Source organism: Microtus ochrogaster, chromosome 22, assembly GCF_000317375.1.
Source record: "Microtus ochrogaster isolate Prairie Vole_2 chromosome 22, MicOch1.0, whole genome shotgun sequence".
In the NCBI taxonomy this organism is placed as follows: Eukaryota; Metazoa; Chordata; class Mammalia; order Rodentia; family Cricetidae; genus Microtus; species Microtus ochrogaster.
The window spans coordinates 15,717,257-15,725,218 of record NC_022023.1 but is presented as its reverse complement, the minus strand read 5'-3'; the positions used below and the strand labels follow the sequence as shown (position 1 = coordinate 15,725,218).

The 7,962-nt window shown below is 49.2% G+C and overlaps 1 long non-coding RNA gene across 1 annotated transcript; it reads left to right on the top strand.

The window, feature by feature from the left end:
* Nucleotides 1-3,619: 3,619 nt before the first annotated feature.
* On the top strand, nt 3,620-7,275 carry LOC113457330. Its single transcript, XR_003377926.1, has 4 exons — nt 3,620-4,317; nt 4,469-4,659; nt 7,066-7,168; nt 7,257-7,275. It is a non-coding gene; the product is annotated as an uncharacterized LOC113457330 (long non-coding RNA).
* The last annotated feature ends 687 nt before the right edge of the window (nt 7,276-7,962 follow it).

Sequence of the window (7,962 nt, the reverse complement as noted above, 5' to 3'; positions counted from 1 at the left end):
CCCCCCCAATCTCTTTCTCTGCTTACTGGCTGTGGATGCAAAATGATCAACTGTCTCAGATTCCTGCTACCACAATCGGTTGCACCCTCGAACTGCAGGCCAAAACAAATTCCTCCTCCTTAAGATGCTGTTGTAAGACATTTTCTCAAAGCAGCTAATACATACCCTTTTGTGAATTTAGCATTTCCTGCATTTGACATTGCTTTATTAGAATACTCAAAACTAGCCCAAGAGGCGTGAGTGAATTTCTAGTTTTTGATAAAAAAATGTAAAATTATCTCCCAATGAATTCAACTAACCAATTCACAACATCTGCAAGGCACAAGTCCTCATTCCACCACGCCATCTCCAGCACTGGGAGGTAAATTAAACATAAAGCAGGAAATGAAAATGTTTGTGTGTCAGGGGCTTGGTGGGTTGCCCATTTCAGAGCCTACCAACTGAGCTAAATCCTAGCCCACATCTGTAACGATTTAGTCAATGATGTGATAACTCACACAGAGGAGACAACTGGTCTTTTCAGTAGAAATAGCTGTAGCAACTGTGGGTGAAACAGCCTATGATCTGCCTCTTCATATACAGAACAAACGGCCAGAATTCTGTGAAAAGATGCTGGTCAAATGCTCTGTGAAAATGTTGGTGAACCATCTGCCAGATACACTGTGAAAATACTGGTGAACTATCTACCAGAAATGCTGTGACAATATTGGTTTGAACTATCTAGCCAGAAACTGTAAGACTGTGGCTGAGCTATCCGGGGCTCCAAGACGATACTGAGTGGATTAACATGAGCATCCTCAGACTCACAAGTGCAGGATCTTTAAGAGACTGGAGCTGTGCTAAGGGACAAACCAAACAAAATAAAAAGAGCCAAAGAGCCGGAAGAGTCTACTTACTACCAGAGAACTAGAACAGTCCAGCTGAGAAGGATGAGCAGCAGCAAATCCACACTGGAATTGATCTAGTGTAAAATTACCTTGGTGTGCATTCAAAACTTACAGATATTTAAATAGGAGAACAAATCCATATACATAAAAGCCTGCTTATCCTCAGGGCGATCATACTGCTCGGGAAAGAAGGTAATTTCCTCCCACACAGGTACACGTACTTAAAATGTCCATTACAACCAGTGTGTAGGAGCTGGAGAAATGGCTCAGTGGTTGAGAGCCTCTGTCCTTACCTGTTTAATAAATGGTTTAATAACGCATACAAAAGAGACAACTAGTCTTTTAGTTGCCACCTGGATGTGCCCCTGAATTTGGTTCTTAGGACCCACATAGTAAGATTCACAATGGCCCATAACTCCAGCTTCAGGAGATCCAACACCCTCTTCTGGCCTCTTTGGGCACACACACACACACACACACACACACACACACACACACACGACTCTCACTCACACAGACAGACACCCTTTCACGTGGATAAAAATGACAAAGATAAATCTTAAAAACAAAAGCAGCGATGTTCTAGAGCCCATTAACATCCCAACACTTTGTGTCAGGGCTCATGAGGCCCCACCCCTAGCTGAGGAACTGTTGTCCTAATAGCTGCTAGGGAACGGTGGGGGGAGGGAGGGGTTCTTCAGTGACGTCATCCTCTGGTAAATCAGTCATACCTCAGTAAGTAAACCAAAACTCATGTTCATGCAAGTAGACCTAAGTTAATTCGGTGGGTCATAAAAAGAAAATACATGCAAGTAGGAGAAATGGGGACTTGATAAGAAGAGGGGGTCCAGAGGGAGTGGGGGGGAAGAAGAGAGGAAAACAGGCATGATTATGATGAAAGTGCTCTATGTGCACATATGAAATTATCAAAAAAATTAATTAAAATATTTAAAAGGGATGGGATGTGCTGATCCCAGCTCTTGGGAAGCCAAGGCAGGAGTTCCCAGGCAGCCTAGACCACGTGACAAGGCTTTGTCTCCAACAGAATTGTTAATGATGGGTCAGGTGAGAGAGGGCATGGTGTGCAAAGTGGTCTTTGCTATAGGGAGGCTGTTTGTGTGTTTGTATGTATAGTGATGGGTTGCACTCATGACAACGGTTTTTACAGCTGCATTTAATCTGCCAAGCAGAAAATGTAAATGTTACCATGCTATGTAAGGACAAGTGAGACTGGGGGGCCCGGTGCTTTCTTCTTCCTGTTTTTCATCTACTTAGGAATAAGATGTTTATTATTCCTTAAACAAACTAAAGGATGTTCTTTCTTAAGACACGAGCTACAATCCCCAACACTACAAAAGAATGTTCTATGTGACCAAATCCCTCAGTGATAAAGGAAAACCACGATTCTTAACTGTTTCCAAGCACCTGAATATTTGACCTTGAACTTACGGTCCTACCCCTTCTGCAGCCCAAGTGCTGGGATCAGAGGCGGACACAGCCATTCCTGGTTTTAAAATAGAAAGAGGAAAGGACTGTCCCTCTCCACACACACACACACACACACACACACACACACACACACACACACTAGCAGGAGAAGTCCCAGTGCTTACGTTGTCAGGATGGAGACTGCTGTATTACCTGTGCGCTGGTCCAGGTAGGGACTGCAGGGCACTCCCCAGTGTGAAGTGGGAACTGGCCCTGAAGGAAGCCACCATTAGCTTCTGAGCAGTGTGGGTCAGGAAATCCACATGCCTCCAAGACCCGGCTAGTAACGTCAGTGAAGTGAGGCAGGTGAGGATGAAGCACAAGTCACCTCTCCCTTTAACTCTAAAGGAAAGATAATGTGAATGACAGGGTGGTAACAAAATAGCCTTGGTGACTCTGCCAATAAACGAGAGGCAGGCCTTGAACCCCAGCCCCTTCAACAAGGGAAGCAGGCATTACATCAAGCCTCCACTGAAGAGGAAAATCCAGATTTCCATATGAAATTCCCCAGTCTTTCTGACCAAGGAGAGGGTTAGTAAATGCTTCTGTGTCTACGGAGTGCGTTGCTATGAGTTTGGCACCTAAGATCCTAGGAGGGCTTGCTCTTTCCTGGTTTGGTTGGCTGCTTCTGACGCCCTGGGCGATCATCCAGGCCAGGTATGAGGAAAGAGACAGGTGGTTCTGCCTGGGCGCCGCCTCGTGGGGGGGAGCTCAGGAGCGCTCTGGTCCCTGGAAAGGGAGTGGGAACCTTGAGCTGTCAAGTCCCAGAATTAAAGAAAATCGCTGTGTGTGGTCAGTGAGCCGGATCTCCCCGGCTGAGTGGGGGTGGGGTAGAAGGCTAAAAGTGCAGGATTCTGCTAGGTAGCCTCTGGGAGCCTAAGTGCAGCTGATTTCAGGCTCTCATCAACCTGGCTGGGCAAGGACTGCGAGGAAGACCCTACACTGACTGCCTCACCAGGTGCAAGCAAGGCTAAATTCAGGACTCCTGCATCCGTACTAAGGGGCCCTTAGGAGAGAGAGACTCCGGGGCAGGCGCTGTACCCCTTCGCCTCTCCTCCGAAGCTGTTGCCATGGCCACAGGGGACTTTTGATGTGAAGCGCAGTCACCCCCTCCTCTTTCTCCCTCCTCCTGCCCCCCCCCCCAAGCTCGCCTTCAAGATGACGTCACAGACGTCCGTCTCCCTGACAGGCCACCTGTAGGCTGGCCTCGGCTTTAAAGCTGCTGTGCCCCTGTCCCCCCGAAGTCCAGCGAGCGACCGCCATATCCACGCTTGGGAGAATGCTGCGACTCCAGACCTACCTACCTCCCCTCAGCGTAAACACTGCGGCGGACAGGACAGACGACCCGAGTTAGGCAAGTACCCACCGAAGTCTCCACCACCGAGCATCCTCCTTACCCACCCAGTCCCCGCGCACCCACGCTTTGACTCCGGGATGAAGGGGGTTTCTTCCCGATAGAAGCAGAGAGCAGAGGCTTTCCCCTACGGCCGTCTCAATCCCAGCCAGTGTTCCTGTCCGGTCCCTTCACCTGGTCAAGGGTTGAGATTGGAGGAGCAGCCAACCCCAAGTCCCAACCGGATTCGCGAGGTCGAGCCCCGGGGCTGCCCTGGAGGAGAGGAGAGGGGGCGGCTCGGCTCTAGCTACGGCTTCTCCCTTCCTCCAAAACGGAGGGCTGGGAAAGCGGCTCCGAAGCTCACACTGAGCTCTCTGGCCACCTGGAGTAAAAGGGTTGTGTGAGGGCGAAGCCCCGCGCTGCCGCCGGGTCTTCCGCGCCTTTCCATCAGACCGTAGGTGTAGTCGACCTGTTGCCTGCGGGAAAGCGTCCCACAAGATCCGAGCTCCAGGAGTCCACGCGGGAGTCAGAGGTGATTCTGCTGGGGAGCAACCCGAGAGTCCAGCTCCCACAGAAGGAAAACGTATACAGTACCGGGAAAGGCAGCGGGTAACCATCCCAATGCAGCCAACCCTACTTCCTACCCTCTAGCCCTGGGAAGGGAAGGGAGAGGCTTCGAGGGGTTGTGGGGGCTAGGGAAGCATGTCCTGAAAAGGTGAACAACGGCAGATATAACCCAGTCTCGCCTTCCCACTTTCAGAGTCCCTGTCTGAAGGTCAGGATCTGGCTACTTAAAGTCCCTGTGGTCGCTTCCTGAGGATCCCGGCTTCAGCACCAGAAGCTGGACAGCACCTGGTCCGCACAGCGCCAAGGGTCGGTTCCCACGCTCTGCTCAACCCTGTCGGGCACGTGCCCACACTCCCACAGAGTCCATTCAGAAGAGGCCAGGAGGTGAGACGTAGTTTGTAGTGGAAGTGTGTGTGTGTGTTGGGGGGGGGGGGTTGGCTTTCTCATTTCTCCAAGGGTTCGAGTGCCTAAGGAATTCTATGTCGCCTTCACAGGGTCTGGTGGGGACCCTGGGCACTAGTATTGTATAAAAAAATCACCACATTGAGTCTGTCTTCTCCCTAAACATTACTGGGAGTAAATTAAGGGGAAAAATCATGAAGTTGGAGAGAAAAGATATTAAGACTATATGGTAGGAAATAGCACATTGTGTCTGGGTGCCCAAAATGAACATCCAGGTACACATTTTTTTTTTCAATCTGAAGAAGCCCTAAGGGCCTTTGTAGAGGAGCACAGATGATTGTTTTGCCAAAGAGGAAAAAGCCAGGGAGGGGGAGAGTCTGTCACAAAAGGGCTAATGGAGTTGGGGGAGGAGAAGAGCAGAGCGGACAGGACGCCAGCTCGAGTGTGGTTACCAAGCAACCACCCGCAGCCCCTGCTTCCTGTTGCCTTGGTAACAGTGAATGGAGGGGCTTTGGCTACTGTTTATCTGTGAGCACCTTGATTCTCTAAATTAAATATCTCCTGGTAGCCCCGCCTCAGCCTGGGCTGCGTGGGAGTCCATTCCCATGTACTGCTCGCTGTAATCACCAGTGAGGACGCCCTAGGAGGTGATCTTTCCCCCCTTAAGTCAAGGAGGTAAGACCCATGAAATCCTTCCCACCCGTACCCCAGCCCACTTCAGAGATGTAATAAGAACCTGCCCAGCCATTTTCTTGGGACTTGCATTTTAGGGTCCTCTTATTGATCCCTTTATACTAGAGGAACTGATCTCTTCTAACCTGCCCCCCCACACACACACATACCCTTTCCTCTGTAAGTGATGAACAAGAGAGATGCAAGGATATTGCTTAAGTGCATCTGCAGTAGGTACAATTGGTTCGGCAGCCCCCTCCTATTCTTTACATGGGACATGGGTCTGGATTGCCTCATCCCGAACATCACACAGAGTGTAGCGAGGTAGACATGCCTCCCCCTTAGCATTTAGCCTCTTGTACGGCAGCACTGGATTCTTCAAAAGTCTTCCCTGCTTTTTGCCTGCTCTGCATCGGCTTCCTTAAAGCCCACACTTGCAGACTCTGTCTCCTCTGGCCCTTTCCCCTGTCCTTGGACCGGCAAACACTAACTCTGCTTTCCACCCCCTCAACATTACTTGTCTGCACTCATCTGGAACACGTGGGTGAGAAATCATCCTGCCCACAGACTCTCAAAGGTGGCTGTAGCCTTCTTGGGGCCCGAAGGGGAAAAGGAAATGCCTAGGAAAGCACCAGAGTGACCTGTTGTAGGCATTGATTCATCTGGTGGTTCTCATTAAGAAAGAGCAGTCGTTTCCACGCTGCTGTCACCTGGTGACACAGATGGAGGGGAACCCTCCCGTTTCAGGCAGTAACTCCCAGGATGCCTCACACCAACAAATGCAATACTTCCATCCCCCCCATTATTGCTCATACAGTTTTATAAAGAGCCATTCTAAGTCCAGACTGTTTTAGTCCTCACTCCCCCAAAAGCCCATTTAGATAGTATAGGGGGCATTTACATCAAAATGCCTTTCTCTTCCATGTTACTATAGAATTTTTTTTTTACACCAAACCAGACAGCTGGTCTGCTTTCTTTCAGTTTTCTGCTCAGGGAACTGTCTTTCTTTTACTAGTTCTCTGGGCCAGCTATCACTGACCACATCAGTGATGTCCCATGGCAACAGTAGTCTTTTTACTTAAAAAAAATTATTATTCTTTTTTTCTTATTTCTTTATGGACAAAGGGTTTACTTTCCTTTCAAGAAGATAACTTAGACCTTATTGGCCAGAAAGGAAAGCCAGTCTTTCATTGGCTGGCATGTGTCACTTTGTCGACCAATAAGAGGATGCCATTTATCCTTTACTGACTAGCTGAGAGAGCAGGGTACCCAGAATGACTGGATCTGCCTTAGTTTTTACCCAGGAGCAATGGATGGGTTCTGAACCTAGGATCAAGGTTTTGCTTTACCCGATTCAGACTGTACTTGATTTACATGAATTAAGTTTCCCACTTCGCTACTGGTGGCTCACTCGAACATATCACAGAATACATTGTTCTATATTTTCCCATTTTGTGATGCATCATAAATATATTTCTAAGCAAGTACAGGTTATTTCTAGCATCAGTACACAAGGGGCACAGGGATCTGAGAGCTCTAGGAATACAGATTTGGTCCTTAAGTGTGAGGGAGGGATTTGTGAAAAATTGGAGGGAACAGGATGGAGAAGAAGAGGCGGGATGCAGCCTCATCTGCGATGGGCAGGCATCTCTGCATTTTGGACTCACTCTGCTCAGCCTTGTGCTCCAGGGTGGTTTTACTTTTGCACTTTGGCAGCTTCTCAGCTACTCTTTCAGTGTGAGAACTGGGAGAAATGGTGACAACGATTCCAATACGCTAGAAGAGCGAACCGACCACTGCCCAGGAAGGCTCCTGGCAGGTAGGTGGTGAGGGTCCCTGGAACTGTCCCTGTTTTCTTCTTCTCTGTTCCAAGCCCTGAAATGCTGATGCGTACTTGCACTTCTCAGGAAAGAAGGCGGGTCAGGGGAGCCCACTGAAGGTCCCCTTCATCTTGGACAAGCACCCTGATGACAGCTCGGAGGATGCCTGAACGTGAGTACAGACTCGGTTTGTCTCTCCTTGGTTCTTGGGAGTAGTCAAACACCTGACCAGGATTTTGCCCCTGCCCCATCCTGAATTCAATTGGGACCATGCACTCCAGGGCAAATTAGAGACTCTGATTCCTCGGAGGTTAGCTGTGCTCGAAGCAGAGGCTCAAGACTCGATCTTTCAGGACAGTATCGAGAAAAGCCCCCTGACTTCTCTGTGAGAAGGGTAGTTCAAGTCCTGTACCCACCCCCACCTTCGGGCTCTTCCCCCATATCTAAAGCTTCATAGTCTCCAGCCTGCTTCACAAAAGATACATGAAGGCTCAATTAATTGTTACCATGGTTACATGGAGTGGCCATACTGAGGATTCCTATCACCCATTACTGTCATGAGGTAAAAGAGAGGAGGGGTTTGGGGATCGTTGTCATGGAGGAAACCATGGAAACCAGGGTTGCTAAGGGGACAACTCTAAATTCAGAGGAAAGAAATGAGAAGTGGGGAGTGACAGTAGGCTCAAGGGCAGGTCACTTTTTCGCGATGCAATCCTCTCAGACTATGGCAATGGTTTGGGTACCTCGCATCTTCCTCCAACTCAGAGAGAGACTGGAGTTTAAGAGTTTCAGA